The sequence below is a fragment of the Chiloscyllium plagiosum genome, unplaced genomic scaffold, assembly GCF_037043375.1.
Source record: "Chiloscyllium plagiosum isolate Xiang-an unplaced genomic scaffold, Cpla_swu_hap1 HiC_scaffold_35, whole genome shotgun sequence".
Lineage (NCBI taxonomy): Eukaryota > Metazoa > Chordata > Chondrichthyes > Orectolobiformes > Hemiscylliidae > Chiloscyllium > Chiloscyllium plagiosum.
The window spans coordinates 67,395,123-67,420,537 of NW_028270173.1; the positions used below are offsets into that span (position 1 = coordinate 67,395,123).

A 25,415-nucleotide genomic window follows, 5' to 3' on the forward strand; every position below is an offset into this window, starting at 1 on the left:
AGGAGAGAATTAATCTCCATTTGGAGAAGTGAACTTTGATTAGAGATAGTCAACATGGATTTGTCAGAGGTGGGTCATGCCTCACAAATCTGTTGAAGTTTTTCAAGGAGGTGACCAGGTCTGTGGCTAAGGGTAGCGTAATTGATGCAGTTTATATCGATTTCAACAAAACCTTTGACAAGGTCCAACATTGAGGTTGAAAACGAAGGTAAAAGCACACGACACCTGTAGTAGCTTTGTAAGATGGCTCCAAAATTGGCTCAATTCGAGGGGGCAGAAGGTGTTGATTGATGGCTGCCTGTGTAATTGGATGCTGGTATCCACAGGAATCAGCATTGGCTCCCTTATTGTTTCTGATATTCATAATTGATATTGATGAGAGTGTGGGTGCGTTTGTGGCATGGAGGTGCAGGGGATGATGTTGGTGATGAGAAGTACGTTTGCAGATGACACAAGTATTGACCGGGTGGTTGACCGGGATGAATATAGTCTTCAGTGACCGATAGAAATAGACAGGCTGTTCAGGGGGGCAGATCAGTGGTGGATGAAATTTGACCCTAATGAATGTGAGGTGATGTACTTTGACAGAAGTCGCAAGACAAGGGAATGCTCAATGAATGGTAGGACACAAGGATGCTCGGAAGAACAGAAAGGTCTTAAAGGGTTTATTAACAGATACTTGAAGGCAGTAGGACAGGTTAATAAGGAAGTTCAGAAGAACACGTTCCTTTACCAGTCGGGGCAGAGATTGTGAGAGCAGCGAAGCCCTGTTGGAGCTGTGCAGGATATTGTTTCGGCCACAGTTGAAGTATTGCATGCAGTTATGGTCACTACACGATAGGGAGGATGGGACTGCATTGGAGGGAGTGCAAATGAGATTCACCCAGAATGTTGCTTGGGCTATAGCAATATAGCTGTGAAGAGGGAAACTGGATAAGCTCGGACTGCTTTCTTTAGAGCAAAGATCGGGGTGAGTGAAACTATAAGGGGCATGGACAGTGAATAGAAACCAGTTGCTCCCCTCAGTCAAAGAGCCACTAACAAGGTGGCATAATTTTAAGCTAAAAGGCATGGGATTCAAAGGGCATGTGAGGAAAAACAATCTTACCTCGAGAATGGTAGGAGCCTGTAATTGAAAGGGCCAAACTTCAAAAAAGTACTTGGATGAGTACTTGAACTGTCGTAACATTCAACACTATGGGTCAAGTGCTGGAAAGTGGGACTGTTGAAAATTTAGAGTAGATTTTGCCGGGCAAATATGATATGCTAAAAAAGCCTCTTTTGTTCAACAGAGTGTTACAAGGGGACATAAATTTAAGGTGAAGGGTGGAAGGTATAGGGGAGATGTCAGGGGTGGGTTCTTTACCCAGAGAGTGGTGGGGGCATGGAATGCGCTGCCCATGGGAGTGGTAGAGTCGGAATCATTGGCGACCTTTAAGCGGCATTTGGATGGGTACATGGATGGGTACTTAATCTAGGTTAGAAGTTCGGCACAACATCGTGGGCCGAAGGGCCTGTTCTGTGCTGTATTGTTCTATGTTCTATGTTCTATGTTCGATGTGATTCCATAATTCTGGAATTCTGAAGATTAGGTTCTGAATTAGGTTCTGTTTTGTTGTGTAATTGTTTTGAGAAAATATTACCGAGTGTAAGTTCCAGCTGTTGTTGTGGTCAGTATAAGTTTCAGGTTCTGTACTAGGGTGTTCATTCACAGATATAATTTCCAAAATGCTGTAAAACTGAATTAACAAGGAAAGCAGTGGGGTAAGGGTTTGCAGTAGAACAGCTGACAAGGTGCTCTACAAGATGAAGGATTGAACGAGGGTGATGCAACTTGATTTCCAAAAGGAAAGGTGCTGCCCAAAAGGCTGCTGCATAAGGTTAAGATGCATGACAGTACGGGTAATGTGCTCGCATGGATTGAAGGTTGGTTAACGGACAGGCAGCAAAGAGTAGGGATAAATCTGTGCTTTTCTGCTTGGTGATTAGTGACTGGTGGTGTGACTCAGGGATCAGCACTGGGACCATAATTGTTGACAATTTACACAGATGATTTGGAGTTGAGGAACACATGTAGAGCGTCAAACATTGTGGATGATATTAAGATGTGATAGAAGTTGAGAGGCTATTTTCACTGGCGTGTACAACTAGGACAGGTGTGTGCAGCCTCAAAATTAGAAGTAGATTTCAGACTGAATTGAGAAGGAACTTCTTCACCCAGAAGGTTGTGAACCTGTGGAATTTCTTACCCAGTGAAGTAATTGAGGCTTCCTCAATGAATGTTTTTAAAGCTCAGATAGATACTGTTTTGAACAGTAAAGTAATTACGGGTTATGGAGAGTGGGTGAATTAGTGGAGATAAGGCTGCAAAAAGATCAGCCATGATATTATTGAATGTCAAAGCAGGCTAGATTGCCTACTCCTGCTCCTAGTTTTTCTGTTCATATGTTCTTATAAATAACCTCAGCAAAATGAAGGCTGTCACTGAAAGAATATCAAAAGGTATTTACATATTGACGGGACTGATCGTGAGTGAAATAATGCAAATCTTGTGATTTGGAGACAAGTTGGAAGTGACATATGAGACCAGTTAGGATCAGATTAATCCAGTCTTTGGGGTATTCAAATACAGATGCAAATGTCAATGACATCACATCATTAACATAAACCTGTTGCTGTAGTTCATTCTTTCTTTCAAAAATGATTTTAAAATAGTGAAAGTAAAATAATAATACTTTCCCAAGGGCGATACCACACAATATAATATGAAGCCTCTGGAATTATCTCATTCCAATTACAAATTAATTCTCCAATTCCAAGAGATTGCCATCAGCAAGAAAGGAGAGGTTGTTTCACAAACAACAAAATGTATTTTCCAAGGCGAATGATCTTAAAACCATACTACACCATCCTTCCCGTTATTAGTATTGCTGGTAAGTGTTGTCACAGCATATATTATATAAATCACTACATTTCTACTGTGTGTCTGATAATTATTTTGTTTCCATTTAGCAAGTGTCTTATACCAGATGATAGTGTCCTGAGTCTAAAATGAATAGTTTGTCAACTAAAATACTCTTCAGTAATATTCAGCATTGCCTGTTGCTCTATACTGTGTTTGATTAAGCTCTGGCCCTGACTGTAATGTTGAGTGTGGACCTGGAAAAAAATAGTCTGAGGCTTCATTCCTGATAAGGACTTTTTCCCAAAACGTCGATTCTCCTGTTCCTCAGATCTTGCCTGGCCTGCTTTTATTTTCCAGCACCACACTCTCGACTCTGATCTCCAGCATCTGCAGTCCTCAATTTCACCTTGTCTGTAATGTGTTTAGCAAGATCACTTTCTCTGTCTGTGGTATTTCAAAGACTGCTACAGGTTAGATGGGTTTTGTAACAACCTTCCTCTTAGTGATACCTGATGTTCCCCATTCCTTGATTTAAAGGATCTTGTTCAAGCAACTTGCTCCAAATGGTAAAATGTGGTACAGATACAATTTGAGCAGGTCATTATGGCGTGGTAAGTGAAGGTCAGCGCAGAGGGCTTTGACTATCCTGTGTATTTTCGTAGTCAGTAGGTGTGTGGGGACATGGTAATTGTGAGGGCAGATCCCTGGGAAGGGTGCTGAGCACAGGATTCCAATTATAATGTGTATTGCTGAATTATTTGCTTGTCAAAAAGACGATTGAGTTGTGTCATTTGTAAAAAGATACACAGTGCTTTGGTGCATAGTCTAATTGGACTGAGATCTGTAGTGTTGTGACAGTAGCTCTCCCACAGAAGATCAAACAATTTTATGAAACAGAATGTTTCCCACCTTTCCCTTTGTTGCTGTGATTTTTTGATGTTCCCCGAAAGCTCATGGTTTATGTGAAGGTCCTCCCACTGATAATTATTGGGATTATCATTCAGTTGTTGACTCTCAAGTTGGTATTTTTTTGTTGATATTGACATGTTGGAGATGAATCCATTGGATATATTTTCAGATCAATTCACTGTGAGGCTAAAGTGTTACACCGTGGATGCAGTGCTCTGACAAGTTTGGAAGATAGCTGGTTTGGGGTGAGTGATGCATGACTCAGGATATTTGATGTTGTTGTGTTGTTTTGAGATTCCAATCAGGATCAAGCATGTCATATACCGATTGGGTCAGCCCTGCTGCTGTGCCCTCCAGTTGACCTGATGTTCAGCATTGATGGACTTGTTGAGTTGGAAACTATATCAGTGTCACCAGCGCACTGCTGAAAGAATATGAATCTGTCAACACGAGAGAGCATGATATTCTCTGCCTCATGGTGTGCGACTTCATTGCACGGATTCTCACGTGGAATTTCTGTCCAAACTAGTAATTGGGATTTACACTACAGAGACAGTTATATAAAACAAATAAATTCCGACAGTTACAACGTGACTTGTTATAGTTACATCGATGCAGTTCAATATCTCACTGGTCAATTTGAGTCAATCTGCCCATTAGGAATGTTACCATATCTTCCTTGCACATTGGATGACTTGGAAGCGGGGGTCAGTGGAATGCCTGCTCACCTGTGATAACTTTGTGGAGAAAGTGAAGACTGCAGATGCTGGAGATCAGAGCTGAAAATGTGTTGCTGGAAAAGCGCAGCAGGTCAGGCAGCATCCAGGGAACAGGAGAATCGACGTTTCGGGCATAAGCCCTTCTTCAGGAATCCTGTTCCCTGGATGCTGCCTGACCTGCTGCGCTTTACCAGCAACACATTTTCAGCTGTGGTCACTTTGTGGAAAGTGGTTCATGACTAGACCCTGTGCTGGGTGAGAATGGCCATTCAGGGAACTGACCCCACACAGGGCAGCACAGTATGTACAGCTCCTTCTGCTCAGCTGAAATGGTTCATATAGTTCTAATCGTTGTATGTAGGTGAGTTGGTTTACTGGAGGTCACATTTCAGTGCTCAGTAGCTCCTGACAGTTTTGTGACAATTGAGGGATGGAAATGATGTTGGGTGTTGGAGTGAGATAGTATTGCTGGTTAGGACATATCTAGCACAAAATGTTTTACATTAGAGGAGTGACACAGGGGTCAAACTCTTTGATGAAATGACAACCTGTTTCTTCAATTAGAAAATGGTCCACTTGGGAGAAAATGCTGTTGTTGGAGTGTTGGGAGGCAAGGTATCCAGTAAATTTCATTTGGTAGCTGATAAGACTTTGTAAGATTTAAAGAACATGCACCAAGATCTGGACAATGTCATCGGCTGTCAGAATCCCTGCAGGCCAGAGAGAAGCCATTCAGCTGATTGCGTCTGAACTCATCATCTGAAGAATATCCCACCTATACACCCCACCCTATTGCCATTATTGTGTGCAGTTTTGGTCGCCATACTATAGGAAGGATGTGGAGGCACTGGAACGGGTGCAGAGGAGGTTTACCAGGATGTTGCCTGGTATGGAAGGAAAATCGTATGAGGAAAGACTGAGGCACTTGGGGCTGTTTTCACTAGAGAAAAGAAGGTTTAGGGGTGACTTGATTGAGGTGTACAAGATGATTAGGGGGTTAGATAGGGTCGACAGTATGAACCTTTTCCCGCGTATTGAGTCGGGTATTACAAGGGGGCATAGCTTTAAATTAAGGGGGGGTAGATATAGGACTGATGTTAGGGGTAGGTTCTTCACTCAGCGAGTCGTTAGTTCATGGAATGCCCTGCCAGTAACAGTGGTGGACTCTCCCTCTTTATGGGCATTTAAGAGGGCATTGGATAGGTATATGGAGGATAGTGGGTTAGTGTAGTTTAGGTGGGCTTGGATCGGCGCAACATCGAGGGCCCAAGGGCCTGTACTGCGCTGTATTCTTCTATGTTCTATGTTCTATGTTCTATAAGCCTGCAGGTACCATGTCTACTCCAAATTGCCTGTACACATTTGAACCGTGAAAAGAAATCAGACCATCTGCTGGATGCCCATGCAGACATGGGAGAACATGCAAAGTGCTCATTCAGTAAGGCCGGAATCAGATCTGGGTCCGTGGCACTGTGAGGCATGAATGTTAAACACTGTGCCACAAGAGGTGCTGGATATGGCAAGTAATGATCAAGTCACACAAATGCCTGGCAATTACCATCACCAAGAAGAGAAAATCTAGCATCCACTCCCTCGACATTCAGTGTTACTTATACTGAATCCCTCATTATCATCATCTTGAGGGTTACCATTGACCGCTGGACTCATTGCATAGACACAGGGCTTGATAAGAAAGTCATTAGCTAGAAATACTGCGGAGGTTAACTCACCTCCTGACTCCCAAAACTTGTCTACTATCCACAAGGTACAAGTCAGGAGTGCGATAAAATATCACCCAACTTGCCTTGATAAAGGTAACTCCAACAGCACCCTGAATTTTGAAACCATCAGGACAAAGCAGCCCATTTGTTTGGCACCACATCCACATACGCCCACTCTCTCCAACACTAACACTCCGTAGCAGCAGGCTCTACCATAAATAAGGTGCTCTGCAAAAATTCACCAAAGATCCTTAGAAGTATCATCCTAAACCTGGACCATGACCATCTAGAAGGGCAAGCTCAGCACTTGCATTGGGCACACTACCACCTGAATATTCCCCCCACCCGCCCCCAAGCTGTTCAAAGTCCTGACTGTGAAATATTTTGTCATTCTTTCAGTATCAATGAGTAAAAATCCTGGAATTCATTCCTTTATGGCACTGTGGGTCTGCCTAAACAGGTCGACTGCAGCGGTTCAGAAGCATGGCTCGCCATCACTTTCTCAAGGGCAACTTAGGATGGATAATAAATTATAGTCAGACAGCGATACATCCATCCCACGAATGAATAATAAAAAATATTGCACTAAGTGTGGGTAACTTCTCAAATACGAACTTTTGATCGAGTGTTCTTACTTTCTTGTGGGTATCTGGAAGGGCAGAATTCAGTAAGTCTTGAGCGCTGACAGGGAAATGCCCTCAACTGCAAATTTTACAAAGAATATCTTTCACTGTCCAACTGCATTGCATATGGGTCAAAGGCCTGGCGGGAACACCCGATTCCACTGGCAATGTGGTTCAGGAAGCATCTTTCAAATCGAATTCTACGGAGTGTGGATTGCTACCAAAATGGTTACTACTTGGACAGTAACAACTTACAAAGTTTGGGAGAAGATTTGTAGCCGGATGCTCGTTGTTGTGGTTCTGTTCACCGAGCTGGGAATTTGTGTTGCAGACGTTTCATCCCCTGTCTAGGTGACATCCTCAGCGCTTGGGAGCCTCCTGTGAAGCGCTTCTGTGATGTTTCCTCTGGCATTTATAGTGATTTGTATCTGCCGCTTCCGGTTGTCAGTTCCAGCTGTCCGTTGCATGGCCGGTATATTGGGTCCATGTGGATGTGCTTATTGATTGAATCAGTGGATGAGTGCCATGTCTCTAGGAATTCCCTGGCTGTTCTCTGTTTGGCTTGTCCGATAATAGTAGTGTTGTTCCAGTCGAACTCATGTTGCTTGTCATCTGAGTGCGTGGCTACTAAGGATAGCTGGTCATGTCGTTTCGTGGCTTGCTGGTGGCAGAAACAACTTACCCCACGGGAGCTGCTTAAGTACAGTATCTCTGACTAGAATGTAACTGTTTGTGGGAAATTAAATTAAATGGAATATCTGACTACTGTGGGAACTAGGATCACAAAACCATGAATCACACAGTGTTTCATTTACATTACATTCCTCATTTCTGTTCTGTCCACTGATGGAGCTCTCAATGTAATTTTTAAATATACATTGGATTGAAACTTGGAAATTCTTCACAGTTGGTTGAATATGTTTGGTTGTAAGTTTAATAAACTGAAATATTCCGACGGAGGTAAACAGATAGGATAACCTTTTTAACAAAGCCCCAATGTATATTTAATAACATTCCCTATAAACATATTATGTTCACTCAAATAATATTGATGATACTTTGGGACTGATGAATTTTCCGTCAAGGTTAAGGCAAACTGTGTGACTTGGTTATTCTAATTTATGATCTAGACTTGAAGAGGGATGGATAGAGAGCTGGAAATGTTGAAACAATTAGATTGCATTAACAAGTTTTGAATCTGTAAATCATAATCTATCCACAGTTAATTTTCCAGTGATCGCTGCTCTTCGCTTTCTGATGTGTGCCCTCCTTGGGAGGAAGACATTTTGATGAGGACCGTGCATAAGTCAGTTTTGAAGAAATATATAAAATTAAAAAATATAAATAGCATTAGGAATGAAAATATCTGTTTCAATAAATAACCGACTTTCGTCCCTTTAGTACATTCAGTACGTGTGTAATTATGAAAAGAATTGAAGAGCATTGCATAGAATTAACAGGGCAGATTACAAAACACTTACATGGTGTTTCAATATACCATACATCCCTCTCCTATTATTAAATGACCGAACACTGATTGAGCATTCTAACAAAATGAATTCGAGTTATGAGCTCCGTCATTCATGGAAATATCATAAAAGTTTTAAGCCCCACATTGGTTGTACTTAGCATTCTCTCAGAGAATTTCAAGAAACAGAAATACATACTTAATTTTCCATGTGGCACATAGAACATAGAGCATTACAGTGCAATATCGGCCCTTTGGCCCTCGAAGTTGCGTTTATCTATTTTCCACCTATCTTACATTATTCTATTTTAATCCATATGTTTATCCAATGACCATTTAAATGCCCTAAAGGTTGGCGTGTCTACTACGTTGCAGGAAGTGCATTCCTTGACCTTACTACTGTCTGATTAAAGAAACTAGCTCTGACAGCTGTCCTATATCTATCACCCTCAATTTTAAGCTATGCCCCCTCATGCTAGCCATCACCATCCGAGGAGAAAAAACAGTCCATCCTATCTAATCCTCTGATTATCTTATATGTCTCTGCTAAGTCACTTATCAAACTTCTTCTCTCTAATGAAAACAGCCTCAAGTCCCTCAGCCTTTCCCTCAGCCTTAGGCTGTGCTAAAGAAGGACATTATGACAGTCTTGGGTGGTGAGGCATTGTGGGTGGAGCTGAGAAAGAAGAAGGGTGCAGATACATTGTTGTGACTGTATTATAGACCTCCCAACAGTGAGCATGAGGTAGAACAACAAATAGGTAAACAGATTATGAATAGATGTACAGGCATTAGGGTAGTGGTGATGGGAGATTTTAATTTCCCCAACATTGACTGGTATACACTTAGCGTGAGAGGTCTGGATGGAGTAGAATTTGTACGAAGCGTCCATGAGAGTTTTCTAGTGCAGTTTGTCCACAGTCTGTCTTTGGAAAGGCGTCATCCTGGACCTGGTACTGGGGTACGAGCCAGGACAAGTGGTAGAAGTTGTCGTGGGGGATTTCTTTGGGAACAGTGATCACAATTCTGTAAGTTTTAGAATACCCGTAGATAAAAAAGAGTGGTCCAAACAGAAGAGTACTAATTATAGAAGAGTACTAATTAAAGAAAGGCCAATTATATCAAAATTAGGCAGGAGCTGTAAAATGTGGATTGGACACAGCTATTTGAAGGGAAGTCCATAGTTGAGATGTGGGAAGCTTTCAAAGATAGGTTAACCGTAGTGCAGGATAGTCTTGTCCCATTGATGGCAAAAGATAGGAAGGGCAAGATTCGTGAACAGTGGATGACAGGAGAAATTGTACGACTATCCAAGAGGAAAAGAGAAGCGTACATAAGGTCTAAGCAGCTAAGAACAGAACGGGCCCTGGAGGCATATCTAAAGAGTAGGACAAGTCTTAAACATGGAATCAAGCGTCTAAAATAGATCATGAAATAGCTTTAGCAAGCAGAATAAAGGAAAACCCCAAAGCATTTCATTTGCATATAAGAAGCAAGTGGGTAACTAGACAAACGATTGGTCCACTAAAAGATAACGAAGGAAAGTTGTGTGCTGAATCTGAGAGAATGGGTGAGAGTCTGAATGATTACTTTACATCAGTGTTCACTGAGGGGAGGAACATGAGATTAGAGATAGAAGTTTGATTAGTCTGGATCACGTTGGCACAAGTAGGGAAGATGTGTTGGTTATTAAGGTGGACAAGTCTCCAGGACCGGATGGGATCAATCCAAGTTGCTGAAGGAGGCAAGAGAGGAAATAGCTGGGGCCCTGATAGATATCTTTGTGGCATCCTTAAATACAGGTGAGGTGCCAGACGACTGGAAGGTTGCTCATGTTATCCCCCTGTACAAGAAGGGTACTAGGGATATTCCGGGTAACTACAAACCAGTAAGCCTGACGTCGGAAGTGAGCAAGTTGTTTGAGGGGGTACTGAGACATAGGGTATATTTATATTTTAAAAAGAATAAGCTTCTCAGTGATAGGCAATATGTTTTTTTTTGCGGGGAAGATCGTGCCTTACCAACTTAATAGAGTACTTCAAGGAAGTGAGCAAGTTGTTAGATGAAGGAAGGGCTGTTGATGTCATATACATGGACTTTAGTAAGGAGTTTTACAAGGTTTCCTATTGTAGACTAATGGAGAAAGTGAAGTCACAAGGTGTGCAGGGTGTTCTAGCTAGGTGGATAAAGTACTGGTTGAGTAACAGGAGATAGAGAGTAGTAGTTGAAGGGAGTTTCTTGAAATGGAGAAAGGTGACCGGGGTGTTCCACATGGGTCAGTATTGGGGTCACTATTGTTTTTAATATACATAAATGATCGAGAAGCGGGCACTGTTGGTATGATCAGCAAGTCTGCAGATGACAACAAAGATTAGTGGAGTAGCAGAAAGCATAAGGGACTGTCAGAGAATAAAGGAGGATATAGATAGACTGGAGAGTTGGGCAGAAAAGTGGCAGATGGCGTTCAATCCAGACAAACGTGAGGTGATGCATTTAGGCAAGTCTAATTATAGAGCGAATTATGCAATGAATGGAAGAGACTTGGGAAAAGTTGTTGGGCAGAGAGATCTGGGAGTGCAGGTACATTGTACCCTTAAAGTTGAGGCCCAGGTGGAGAGTGGTCAAGAAGGACTATCGTATGCGTGCCTTCATTGGACGGGGTATTGAGTATAAGAGCTGGCAAGTCATATTAAAATTGTACAAGACATTGGTTTGGCCACATCTCGAATACTGCGTACGGTTCTAGTCGCCACATTACCAAAAGGATGTGAACACTTTGGAGAAGGAGCAGAGAAGGTTTACGAGGATGTTGTCTGATGTGGAAAGTGCTAGCTATGAAGAGAGGTTGAATAGGTTAGGTTTACCTTCACTAGGAAAAAAGGAGATTGAAGGGTTCCTGATTGGGGTTTAGAAAATCATGAAGGGTATAGACAGATTGGATAGCGACAAGCTTTTTTCCAGGGTGAAGGATTTAATAACTAGAGGTCAAGCTTTCAAGCTGAGAGGTGGAAAGTTTAAGGGGGGGCACACGCAGCAAGTACTTCACACAGAGGGTGGTGGGCAGTTGGAACGCATTGCCAGCAGAGGTAGTAGATTTTTTAAGATGCACAGTAGATTTTTTTAAGATGCGTTTGGACAGATGCATGAGTAGGTAGGGAGCAGAGGGTTACAAATGCTTAAGAATTGTCAGACAGGTTTAGACAGTACATTTGGATCAGCTCAGGCTTTGAGGGCGGAAGGTCCTGTCCCTGGGATGTAAATTTTCTTTGTTCTTTCCTCATAAGACCTTCCCTCAATACCTTGGTAAATTTCCTCTACACCCTTTCCAATGTTTCCACAACCTTCCTGAAATGTGGTGACCAGAACTGTACACAATACTCCAAGTGTGGCCGCACCAGAGTTTTGGAGAGCTGCAACATGACCTCATTGTCCTGAAACTCAATCCCTCTACTAATAAAAGCTAACACACCATATGCCTTCTTACCCACCCTACCAACCTGGATGGTCACTTTCAGGGATCTATGTACATGGCCACCAAGATCTCTCTGCTCATCGACACTACAAAGAATCTTACCATTAGCCCAGTACTCGGTATTCCTTGTTACTCCTTCCAAAGTGAATCTCCTGATACGTTTTCCACATTAACCTCTATTTGCCATCTTTCAGCCCAGCTCTGCAGCTTATCTAGGTCCCTCTGTAACCTGCAACCTCCTTCGGCACTATCTACAGCTCCACCAACCTTTGTGTCGTCCGCAAATGTGCTAAACCATCCTTCTGCGCCATCATCCCGGTCATTTAGAAAAGTAACAAAAAACAGTGGCCCAAAAATAGTACACCACTCGTAACTGAATTCCGGGATGGGCATTTCCCATCAAACACCACCCTCTATTTTCTTTTAGCTAGCCAATTTCTTATCCAAACTGGCAAATCACCCTCAATCCTATGTCTCCGTAATTTTTGCTTTAGCCTACCGTGGGGAACATTATCAAAAGCTTTACAGAAATCCACATACATCATATCAATGCTTTCACCTCAGCCGCCGATTTGGTCACCTTCTCAAAGACCTGATTAAGGTTTGTGAGGCATGACCTACACTTCACAAGACCATGTTGACTATCCATAATCAACATATTCCTTTCAAGATGATTATAAATCCTATCACGTATAACTTTTTCCAACACTTCACCCTTAACTGAAGTAAGGCTCACTTGTCTATAATTACCCGGTTGTTTCTACTCCCCTTCTTGAACAAGGGGCAACATTTATTATCCTCCAGTCTTCTGGCACTATTCCTGTAGACAATGATGACATAAAGATCAAAGCCAAAGGCTCTGAAATCTCCTCCCTAGTTTCCCAGAAAATCTTAGGATAAATCCCATCCAGCCCAGGGGACTTACCTATTTTCAAACTTTCAAGCATTGCTAAGACTTTCTCCTTGTGAACCTCAGTACCATCTAGTCAATCATTTCAGCCATTGCACATCTCTGCAGGAATTCTGCATGGTCATGTCCTCATCCCCAAAATCTGCAGCTATCTCATCAATGCCTCCATTGTAATTTCTGAAGTGGAGAGATTTGTTTGTGATTGTCCAATGTACAGCACCGTTTCCAAATCCTCAGATCATGAAGACGTTTTGCCCATACACAAAAGGATCGAGCTTGGACTGACAATTGACAAGTAACTTTCACAATCCACAAGCACCATGTAATGACCATCTCCAAAAGTGAAATTCCACCAATCTCCCACTGGCTTCCCACATTACTATCACTGAATGCACGGCTATCAGCAACCTGCATCAACCATTGACAAGAAAATTGTCTGCTTCAGCCATATGAGTGCTGTGGCCACAGGCACAGGCACTCTGATTACTGTAGCAAGAAGCTGCCTGCCTACCACTCCAATCTTTGCCTACCATTCAGAAAGCTGCCTCATGGTGGAATGGAATGCCCTCCACGTATATGGCTGACTGCACTCCAGCAACATTCACAAAGCTTCCACATTGTGCATAACAAACAGACGATTGATTGGCATATCAGTCACCACATTCAGTAATCACTGTGTTCACCAACAACATGCATGACCAACAATGAATACCACCGACAACATTGAATTGAAATGAATTGAATTGCATTTATTGTCACGGGTACTGTGGCACAGTGAAAAGCTTTATCTTGTGAGCAACAATAACACTAGAAGTCTCTCCTGGCAACACCTAATAAAACCATAACCTCTAACACCTAAACAAAAAGAGAGAAGATACACGGAAATTCCATCACATACTAGTTCCCTTTCAAGGCAGCTTTCATTCTGACCTGGAAACACATCATTGTTCCAAAACTGTTGCAGTCAAGAGATTCTGGAACTCTCCTCCAAATTTACAAGGTTTTCCTGTACACCCGAGAATAGAGATGTTCGCAGATGCCACTCTTCAATACTATCACAAAGGTAGTCAGAACGAGAAAATTAGTATTGGCCAAGCTATCAGAACTCATATTCTGTATGCATATTTTAAAAAATAAACCAGTATTCCCACATCTGAAAGAAGATATCTTCGCACTCGACCGGTGGTTATTGTACTAGGAAGTGTCCGACGTGGGAAAGAACCTGAGAAATGTTGTGGTTCTGTTCACCGAGCTGGGAATTTGTGTTGCAGACGTTTCGTCCCCTGTCGAGGTGACATCCTCAGTGCTTGGGAGCCTCCTGTGAAGCGCTTCTGTGATGTTTCCTCCGGCATTTATAGTGATTTGTATCTGCTTCCGGTTGTCAGTTCCAGCTGTCCGCTGCATTGGCCGGTATATTGGGTCGAGGTCGATGTGCTTGTTGTTTGAATCAGTGGATGAGTGCCATGCCTCTAGGAATTCCCTGGCTGTTATCCATTTGGCATGTCCGATAATAGTAGTGTTGTCCCAGTCTAACTCATGTTGCTTGTCATCTGAGTGTGTGGCTACTAAGGATAGCTGGTCATGTCATTCCGTGGCTATTTGGCGTTCATGGATGCGGATCGTTAGCTGTCTTCCTGTTTGTCCTATGTAGTGCCCTCATCCACAGATTCAATCAACAAGCACATCGACCTGGACCCAATATACTGGCCACTGCAGCGGACAGCTGGAACCGACAACTGGAAGTGGCAGATACAAATCACTAAATGCCGGAGGAAACATCACAGAAGCGCTTCACAGGAGGCTCCCAAGCACTGAGGATTTCACCTAGACAGGGGACGAAACGTCTGCAACACAAATTCCCAGCTCGGCGAACAGAACCACAACAACAAGCACCCGAGCTACAAATCCTCTCCCAAACTTTGAGCCTGAGAAATGTTTAAGGGAAATGGGTGGAAGCTTAGTGCTGAGGTCCTGCTGGATTTATGGTGTCAGCTATCCCAGAGGATGGCACATGTCAAAGCTTATTTTGCCAAATCCAATGAATTTCCCAGCTCTTACAGAGCCAAGAGACAGATATTTTTGCCTCGGATTTCAGTGGCCTGTTTTGGTGCTCCCGACTTCAAACAATTACTGATTCGAGGAAACGACCTCTTATCTTCGAAAGTGGGTCAACTTTGGGAGCCACACCTTTGTGACAATTAGCGTCACGTGAGAATGTTCAATCCTAGGGAGTTGTATAAAAAGGAGAGCAGTCATCTGTAGGGAGGAGTTGGTGGTTTACAGGTTGGTCCATGTTTTTATTATTTCAATGGATATGGATGTCACTAGCTAAGCCAACAAACTCCACCCATCCCTATTTACCCAGAGAGCAGTGAACAATCAACAGATTGTTCTGCGTCTGGACTCACATGAAGGCCAGACTAGGCAGGGGTGACAGATTACCCTCCCTAAGGGAGACTAATGAATGAGATTGATTTATTTTCTGATAATTGACAACTGTTTCATGGTTATCATTAGAATCTTAAATCCAGATCATAAATAGAATTAAATTTCGACCATCTGCCACAGTGTATATCAAACCCAAGACCCCGCATAATTACTTAGGTCTCTGAATTAACAGTCTAGTATTTGAACATCGTCTCAGTTAACCTTTTGAAATTGGTTTCAATCCAGAGACAGCGTCTGACACGAAGCAATCGTACAATGCATGGGTATCCTAGAATAAGCTGTGGTACAATTTTGGTGATCTCCATTGGGGAGTGCTGCTTAAACTGTGGGGATTCCTAGCCTCAGATTCTGCTCCGAATCTGAGAGGAGCTGTGGTGTGTGTATCTGGACATCAGAGAGAAGAGTTGTTTAAACCCAGATAATGTGTGTGACTTCTAAACCAGAAATTTGCAATGACCAATGCTGCATGGAATCAGATTTTATTTGGGTGTGGGATGTGGTTTAGTGCTGTACAGGTCGGGGGACTTTGTGGCAAATGTTGAAATTCTAATGTTTGTGGTTGGTATCCAACCTGCGACATTATTATTGGATTTACTGCTGAATACTTCCATGGAGCAGATTATCAGGAAGTTCAATCCCGGACACATGGAATGGCCTCAAAGTTTTATTTTATTTTATGTGGTTTTTACTTCATATTTTGGAGGGTATCGATTCCCAGTCACTATGAAGTGATTTCATGCTCTATAATGTAAATCATAGGATGTGATGCATAATTTTAGAAGCAGTCTGAGCTGTGGAAACTCCAAAACTAAATGCAGGAATTTTGTGATCAATGTTTGTGCAAGATGTTTCTTATCGCTTGCTGTACCCGTCCAGAGTTCTTTGTGTGAATGGTTTGGTCTTATGGGAAACGTCAGCGAATCAGAGTAACGTAAAAAGCAGCTTAAGCCAACGACTATCAACACCAATGAAACATTGATTAAATGTTGCTGGGAATAAACTGCAGCTCATCCACCTCTTATGTCTTCTAAAAGTGCAATTGATTCATTTTGACATGGTTAGCTGTTGTTCAAACTATTTAAATTTTATAGAGAACAACAATTAACTTTGTCTGAAAATCCATCCCTTACAGTCGAGATTAGGCGTGCAGAATGTATGATTTGTACCTTCAAGTCTTTTTTTTCCTTTCTCTCTCTTACAGTTACTCTATCGGTGATTGTACTCATGGTTCGAGGCAAGTGAGGTCTTTCTACGTGCAGCACTCGCTATCTTTGGCCATAACAATATCAGATCTACTGTTCATTATTTTTGATGTCATACTTGATCGATTTCGGTCTAAATATTTTACCCAGTGTTTCCTGGACATCACTCCTGTCTATAGTTTTATCTATGTGCTGGCCTGCTTGACCAGATTGCTCTGTCTGGTTCATTGCTACTTTTACTTTTGATCGATTAGTTGCCATTTTTTTTCATCAGATGAAAAATCAGTATTGCACAGAGAAAACTGCAATGAGGGTTCCAGCAACAATCTGCATTTTCTTTTCTATAAAGAACATTCCCAACTACTTTCGAATTAAATCTAGAGTAGACAGCAGTTATATTCCATGGCACTGTTATACCAGGTCCAATTATTATTATGGCCGTCGGTGGGCAAGTTTTAAATATTTGGCAAAGTTTTTAACACCAATGCTACCATTCACTTTTATTCTCTTTCTCAACATTCTGGCTGTCACACATATCTTAGAGGCCATCGGGGTGCGTGAGGGTCTGAGGGGTCACAGAAAAATACAGAATAATCCAGAAATAGAGAGCATAAAGACATCTGTGATTTTACTCTTTGCTATATGTGCCACCTTCATACTTCTCTGGTTGATGTATATTTTACTTATTTTTCAAGTTGCTTATCATTTGAATTCTGATTTATTTCGTCATTTTGAACTAATCACATTTATGCTACTGGACCTAAGTTGCTGCACAAATGCTTTTATTTCTGTGGTGACGCAGAAACAGTTCAGGGAACAGTTAAAATATGCCGTGAAATATCCATTTAGAAAATTAATTCAATTGACAAATAAATCCAAGTAATTAAGAGCCAACATGAGATGCAGCAAATAATGAAACGAGGAGTCCATGTGGGGAATGGGACGAAGGAAGATGGAGGATTTGCAACATGATAAACCTCTTCTTGCAATGGTAAGGGAATGACTCCATCTGAGGATAGCCATGATGTGGAGGAGCCGGTGTTGGACTGGGTGGAGGTTGTTAAAAATCACACAACCCCAGGTTATAGTCCATCAGGTTTATTTGGAAGCATTAGATTTCGGAGCGCTGCTCCTTCATCAGGTGGTTGTGAAACAGGACCATTAAACACAGAATTTATAGCAAAAGATCACAGTGTCGTGCAAGTAAATTTATATACTTAACAGACCTCAACTGTTGTTAAGTCTTTCATCATTTAGAATGAGTTACATCTTTCGGTTCATTAATATGTAAATCCCAGGACTCTTTAGTATCTATCTTATTCTTGGATACATGCATCTCCAGCAAGGATGGGCACCTCAGCACCTCACTCTACTGCAAACGCACGTATAAACTCACAATGCAACACTTCCTTAACTTCCACCCTAAATGTATTAAAACAGCTATCCCCTATGGGCAAGCCCGAAGCATAGACAGGATCTGTTCAGATGAGGAGGAACGTAACAGGCACTTGGAAATACTCAAAGATGCCGTCATACGAATGGGTTACGATGCTCCACTCATCAATCTTCAGTTCTGACATACCACACCGCAATGACCTCGTCAGGTGACAGACACGGACTGCAACTGGTAGGGTGCCCTTTGTTGCCCAGTACTTCCTGGAGAAATTCTGTGTCTTATTGTCCTGCGTCACAACCACGTGATAAAGGAGCTGCACTCCAAAAGCTAGTACTTCCAATTAAACCTGTTGGACTATAACCTGGTGTTGAGTGATTTTTAATTTTGTCGATCTGAGGAGCAGATAAAAGAGACAGCAGGAGCAAAGTCAGTATATTGTGTTGTTACCAACATGTTAGTAGAAAGCTGAACAACAAAAGCAAATCATAAGGAGGAATTAGTACCGGATGAAAAGAAAAGATCATTCCAAGCAAGCAGTTCTCAACTAGTGAACAGGACGTGAAAAAAAGAAATGAGCTGGAGGAAAGATCATCGTTCACTGCAGGCATAGAGTGGGAGAAGCAATGACAGGCTCCTCTTTCTCTGAACAAATGGACAAAAGAAATGAGAAGCTTCCTATATTATAAAGATTAAATAATGCACTGCATAAATTCTGTCTTTTGCAAGCAGTTCACAACTAGTGAACAGGACGTGAAAAAAAGAAATGAGCTGGAGGAAAGATCATCGTTCACTGCAGGCGTAGAGTGGGAGAAGCACTCTACGCCTGACAACGCTTTCTCTGAACAAATGGACAAATGAAATGAGAAGCTTCCTATATTATAAAGATTAAATAATGTACTGCATAAACTCTGGCTTTTGATGAGGGATGTATTTACGGTAATACTTTACCTGTTTCCATTCAGCTCCCCCCGGCCTGATGCTGACATAGAAAATAGAACATAGAACATAGAACAGTACAGCACACAACAGGCCCTTCAGCCCACGATGTTGTGCCGAGCACTGATCCTCATGTATGCATCCTCAAATTTCTGTGACCATATGTATGTCCAGTAGTCTCTTAAATGTCCCCAATGACCTTGCTTCCACAATTGCTGCTGGCAACGCATTCCATGCTCTCACAAATCTCTGTGTAAAGAACTCGGTTCTGACATCCCGTCTATACTTTCCTCCAACAGCTTAAAACAATGACCCTCGTGTTAGTCATTTCTGCCCTGGGAAATAGTCTCTGGCTATCGACTCTATCAATGCCTCTCATTAACTTGTATACCTAAATTCGGTCCACTCTCCTTCACCCTCCTTTTCTACAATGCAAAAGGTCCGAGCTCAGTCAACCTCTCTTTATGAGATAAGCCTTGAGGTCCAGGCAGAATCCTGGTAAACCTCCTCTGAACCCTCTTCAAAGAATCCACATCTTTCCTATAATAGGGCGAGCAGAACTGGACACAGTATTCCAAGTGCGGTCGAACTAAAGTTTTATAGAGCTGCAACAAGATCTCACGACACTTAAACTCAATCCCCCTGTTAATGAAATCCAAAACACCATATGCTTTCTTAACAACCCTGTCCAATTGGGTGGCCATTTTAAGGGATCTATGTACGTGCACACCAAGATCCCTCTGTTCCTCCACTCTGCCAAGAATCCTTTCCTTAATCCTGTACTCAGCTTTCAAATTCGACCTTCCAAAATGCAGCACCTTGCATTTATACAGGTTGAACTCCATCTGCCACTTCTCAGCCTTTTTCTGCACCCTGTCAATGTCCCGCTGCAGCCTACAACAGCCCTCTAGACTGTCAACGACTCCTCCAACCTTTGTGTCGTCCGTAAACTTGCTGACCCATCCTTCAATCCCCTCATCCCAGTCATTAATAAAAATTACAAACAGTAGAGGCCCAAGGACAGAGCCCTGTGGAACACTACTCACCACAGACTTCCAGGTAGAATATTTTCTTTCTACTACCACTCGCTGTCTTCTGTTGGACAGCCATTTCTGTATCCAGACAGCTAAGTTCTGCTGTATCCCATTCCTCCTGACCTTCTAAATGAGCCTACCATGGGAAACCTTATCAAATGCCTTGCTGAAGTCCACACATACCACATCCACAGTTCGACCCTCATCAACTATTCTAGTCACATCCTCAAAGAACTCGATAAGGTTTGTGAGGCATGACCTGCCCCTCACAAAGCCGTGTTGACTGCATTTAATCAAACCATGCACTTCCAGATGGTCATAAATCCTATCCCTCAGAATCCTTTCTAAAACCTTGCAGACGACAGACGTGAGACTTACTGGTCTGTAATTGCCGGGGATTTCCCTATTTCCTTTCTTGAAGAGAGGAATTACATTTGCCTCTGTCCAGTCCTCAGGTACGACTCCAGTGGAGATCGAGGATGCAAAGATCTTCGCAAGTGGCGAAGCAATTGCATTTCTCGTTTCCCAAAGCAGCCGAGGCCAAATCTGGTCCGGGTCTGGCGACTTGTCAATCCTAATGTTTGACAAAGGTTTCAGCACATTAGCTTCCTCTATCTCTATCCATTCCAGCATGCACACCTGCTCTTCAAAGGTTTCATTCACTACAAAGTTCGTTTCTTTCGTAAAGACAGAAGCAAAAAATTCATCTAGAGCTCCCCCTACCTCCTCAGACTCCACATACAAATTCCCTATGCTATCCTTGATCGGCCCTACTCTTTCTTTAACCATTCTCTTATTCCTCACATTAGTGTAAAATGTCTTTGTGTTCTCCCTAAACCGTTCTGCCAAGCCTTTCTCGTGCCCCCTCCTGGCTCTCCTCAGACCATTTTTGAGCCCCTTCCTCGCCTGCTTATCATTACCCCTTTTCTTTATTCATTTCTTCCACCAATCAGCTGCTGTGTTGATGGGGAATCCAAGGCCCAGTCAGAGGGTTCGGTGAGAGAGGGGCTCTCAAGCCTGGGAATGGGTTTGAATGTGTCAGATAAGCCGTTGTCCTCAGGGTTTCTATGAAAATGTTTTGCGGGACTCACTGACTCCATCAAGCTCAGCAGGAACTGACTCTGGATAAACCCTGTTTCCATTGTGGTGTCACACTGCAGGGCGTGATAAATCCAAAAAGATATTTGCGTCATCATGAAGAAATGTTTCCTGTTTGCAAAACGGCTCCGACATCCATTCCTGTCTCAGCTCATAATTGCTGAAATAGTCATTCATTCTACTGTTACCGCTGCACCCTTGTATCCCAATGTCATATTGGCCTGAAACTACGATTATAAACTCCACACAGTTAGTTTCTTCAAATTCGTCCCATTCTCGTGGTTTGCATTTCCCAACAAATCCCAATAATCCCTGATCTCAGGAATCAACCCAGCTATATTGACCTCCAAATTCTCAGGTTAAAATTCTCCCTTATGTATTCAAAATATTCCACATTCATCCACTGATTACTTTACTTTCTCAGACGAGTGTAAACCTTGTTTTGTAAACTCTATATGAAATTATTTGAATTTCTCTTGTGCAGTAAATGCTAGCAGCTGGTGTGATGGTAAAAGAAGTTCCTGGTTTAATTGCATTAAATCAAATTAAATGACAGATCAGAATCCCAGAAAGAATGTTCAGTCTGATGATTGGGAGCAGTTTAGCAACCAGCAAATGATGACGCAGAAACTGATGGCGAGACTTTGAATGAAGTCTTCCTTTGAAGGCAAGATCCCACTGACATTGTCAGGTCATTCCCAAACTTGTTTGTTACCTCCCCAACAGCACGTGCACACCTTTTGTGATGCTGCTCATTCCATTCTGCCAAGATGTAAACTGTCCATCTTGTGGAGCACTAGCCTGTTCCAGAGATGGTCCCATCCCCTCTGAAACATGCTGCCTGCCCTCCTGAACCCGTTTACCAGCCATACTTAAGACACTTAACGGGACTCCCCACGAGCATGTGGGGCAGGCATTCGCTCTGAGATCACAGCGTTACACCTCCTGCTTTTCAATCTTATTCCTAACTGGCTAAAACCTGTTTAATGGGCCATGTCCCCGACGTTCTACTGAGGTCTTTGTAACCAACATGGACCACATCCCCAACTTCCTACTGAGTCTTTGTAACTAACATGGACAATATCCCCACCTTCCGACTGAGGTCTTTGTAACCAAAATGAACCATATCCCTGCCTTCCTACTGAGGTATTTGTAACTAATATGCAGCACATTGCCACCTTCCTACTGAGGTCTTTGTAACCAACATGGACAACATCCCCGACTTCCTGCTGAGGGCCTTGTCACCAATATGGACCACATCCCTAGCTTCCTACTGAGGTCTTTGTAACCAAAATGGACAATATCCCCACCTTCCAACTGAGGTCTTTGTAACCAAAATGAACCATATCCCGGCCTTCCTATTGAGGTATTCGTAACCAACATGGAGCACATTGCCACCTTCCTACTGAGGTCTTTGTAACCAACATGGGCAACATCCCGACCTCCTGCCTTTTCACCAATATGGACCACATTCTCAGCTTCCTACTGAGGTCTTTGTAACCAGCATGGAACACATCCCCACCTTACTACTGAGGTCTTTGTCACCAACATGGACCACATCTCAACTTCCGACTGAGGTCTTTGTCACCAACATGGACCACATCCCCACCTATCTACTGAGGTCTTTGTAACCAACATGGACCACATCACCACCTTCCTACAGAGGTTTTTATATCCAACATGGACCACATCCCCACCTTCGTAACCAGCATGGAACACATCCCCACCTTACTACTGAGGTCTTTGTCACCAACATGGACCACATCTCAACTTCCGACTGAGGTCTTTGTAACAACATGCACCATATCCTCACCTTCCTACTGAGGTCTTTGTAACCAACATGGATCACATCCCCACCTACCTACTGAGGTCTTTATCACCAAACTGGAGCGCTAAATCTGCTTATGATCCTTCTCCAGCAGCATTTCATGCTGCTGTTCTGTGATATCCTTGACCCTGGCAGCAAGGAGTTTACCAGAGCACTCTGAAGGTATGTTTAGAACTGTAGAAACTCCACCCCGTTCCCCTAACTAAAGAATCCACAGTAAATACTGTGTGCCCACTCTCCTTCCTACCTTGCTGTCCAGGTGAGCTGTTCACACTGTCATTGTCTTGGCTCTGTCTGCAGTCCTCTGATGAATCCTCTCCATCGCAAGTTTCTAAAGCAGGAGACTGGTGTGTGATCTCACTCATCTCAGGAGATTCCGGGAGTCTCTGGCTGTAAAACATCCCTGATCGCCCATACCTCCCAAAACTGTGTTGTGTCTACCTCTATAGATGGATTTTTCCTCTAGTCCTCAGCTGTATGTCTGGCCCACAGTTACACCTATCCCGGAAAACAGAGCTTCAGCTTCTGTATCCCATTACATTTCCTGGAGGTTTGTTTTTCTCCGACACATTTTGCATCCTAGAATTCCACATTCCACAACCTGACCATTTTCTTGCAGTAGAGCTACCTTACTTTATTATGAAGTAACTTGTCAATTATAACGTGAGCAATGACTGACCCGTTAATCCCAAAAATAACTCTTTCCACTGCATCATATTAGGAACGAAACTCTGGGTGTTGTCTACTCAATGAAAGTAAATGAAAAATAGAGAACAGTAATTTGTTCCCTCTTTATCCAATCCACCATTCACCAAGATCACTGTAGCGATTATATGATTCGACTTGGAGCAGGTGAATGGTCTCTCCCTGGTGTGACTGCATTGATGAGTTTCCAGTTCAAATAGCGATCTGTATCCCATCACATTATTCTCACATTCCCCATACTTTGCCTCCAGTGTGAATCCATTTGCGTTTTGGCAGGTCACATGATCAGTTAAAACTTTGTCCATGTAGAGTATATGCGCCTGGTTTCCCAACACTGAACCATGCTCTTCCCTTCCACGTTCAAAACTCGATGGCATTCAGATTACGACAATAAACTGGGTGATTCTCTCAAATCCTGATATGAACTTCGGTTTCAATTTCCCGATTACAAATCCTCCCCTCTGACAGACTGTAAAGTGTTTGAATCTTTATTAAAACAGAGGAGGTGATGGCACTGTGGTATTACTCCTGGACTATTAATCCAGAGGCCCTGGTGATATTCTGGTGACCTGGATTCAAATCTTGCTATGACATAGGTGGAATCTATTTTCATTAGAAAAACTGTGACGAAGAGACTAATGTTAATTAAAACTGTTGCTGATTGTAAGAAATACCCATCTGATTCATAGATGTTCTTTCGGGGAGGAAATCTGCCATCCTCGGTCACGAGAGCTGCTGGATTGGTGTTAAAAAGACCCAAACAGATTGACTGATGTCTTTCAGTGATGGGACTCTTCCCCTGGTCTGGGACTACTTACGATGATGTGCTGTTTGTGAGCAGACTGAGGGAAGAAGGGGTTTGTTGATCTGTTCAGATGCTGTTCTTTCATCACCACTGAGTGAATAATCTGCAGCTCCTGAACTAACAGCATTCTGGGAGCACTTTCACCACACACACTGCAGTCATTCAAATGGTAAACATCATGGTCCTCACAGAAAACTGGAGAATGGGAACATCTGCTGGACTTGACAATAAATCCCAATTTCCAAAATACAGATTTACAAACATGTATGCATGTCACAGCTTCAGAGCATCAAATTTGTTGCTGAAACAATGTTGCTTTCCTTTTTTGGACAATGTGTATTCAGCAAATTGATCTTCCCTGGAATCTACCTGCTCCACCTGATCATCCCTAGAATCTATCTGCTCGACCTGATCTTGCCTAGAACCTACCCATTCAACCTGATAATTTCTAGAGTCTACCTGCTCAACATGATCTTTCTTCAGACCTGAATGCTCAATTTGATCTTCCCGAAATTCCAGCTGCTGAAACTGATACAAAGAGATGACACTGGAAAGGGACAATTTGATTTCCTCTTGCAGAAAGCTTCCACAGACACGATGAACTCCGCAGACTCACTCTATATGGTAATCATTCAATGCTTCAGTGACTTGGTGTAAATGGAGCACTGGTGTTGGCCAGGGATCACCTTCTGCCACCAATGTTCTCCCTGATAGATGTGGCTCTGATTTGCTCTATCTATGTTAGCGTCAGTTCTGGGAGCAACATCTATCATCTAATAATGGAGAAATCCTGCAGCTGCTAAAAATCTGTCATCCAAAATGAAGTGTTGGATATTCTCAGAAAGTTGGGTAGCATTTTATAGAGAGAGAAAAACAAAACACATTCATGTTTCAGATGGGAATAAGAACAGAGCACAATTTTATCATCATTATAAGTTCAGGAACAAAAGAGAAATGCACTGCAGTGCAGAGAAAAAAGAACTTGTGATTGTAGAGAAACTGAAGAAAGATAAAAATTGTAAATTAGCAGCACATGGGCAGGTGGGGGTAACTCAGCTAAACACAGCAGGCATAAGCAGAAATTAAATTACTAACTGAGCTAAAATACTCAATAGTAAAGACAGTGGAAGGGAGGCAAAGACAATGTGGTGATCAGGAACTGTAGAGGTGAGACAGAGAAATGGATGGACATAGATTTATATCAACAGAAAGGAGCCATTGCAGTCCCAGAGACAT

The 25,415-nt window shown here is 42.6% G+C and overlaps 1 long non-coding RNA gene across 1 annotated transcript in view; it reads right to left on the reverse strand.

The window, feature by feature from the left end:
* Positions 1 to 25,415, reverse strand: part of LOC122541288 (uncharacterized) — a 612,062-nt gene that overhangs the window by 522,652 nt on the left and 63,995 nt on the right. The window lies entirely within an intron of this gene.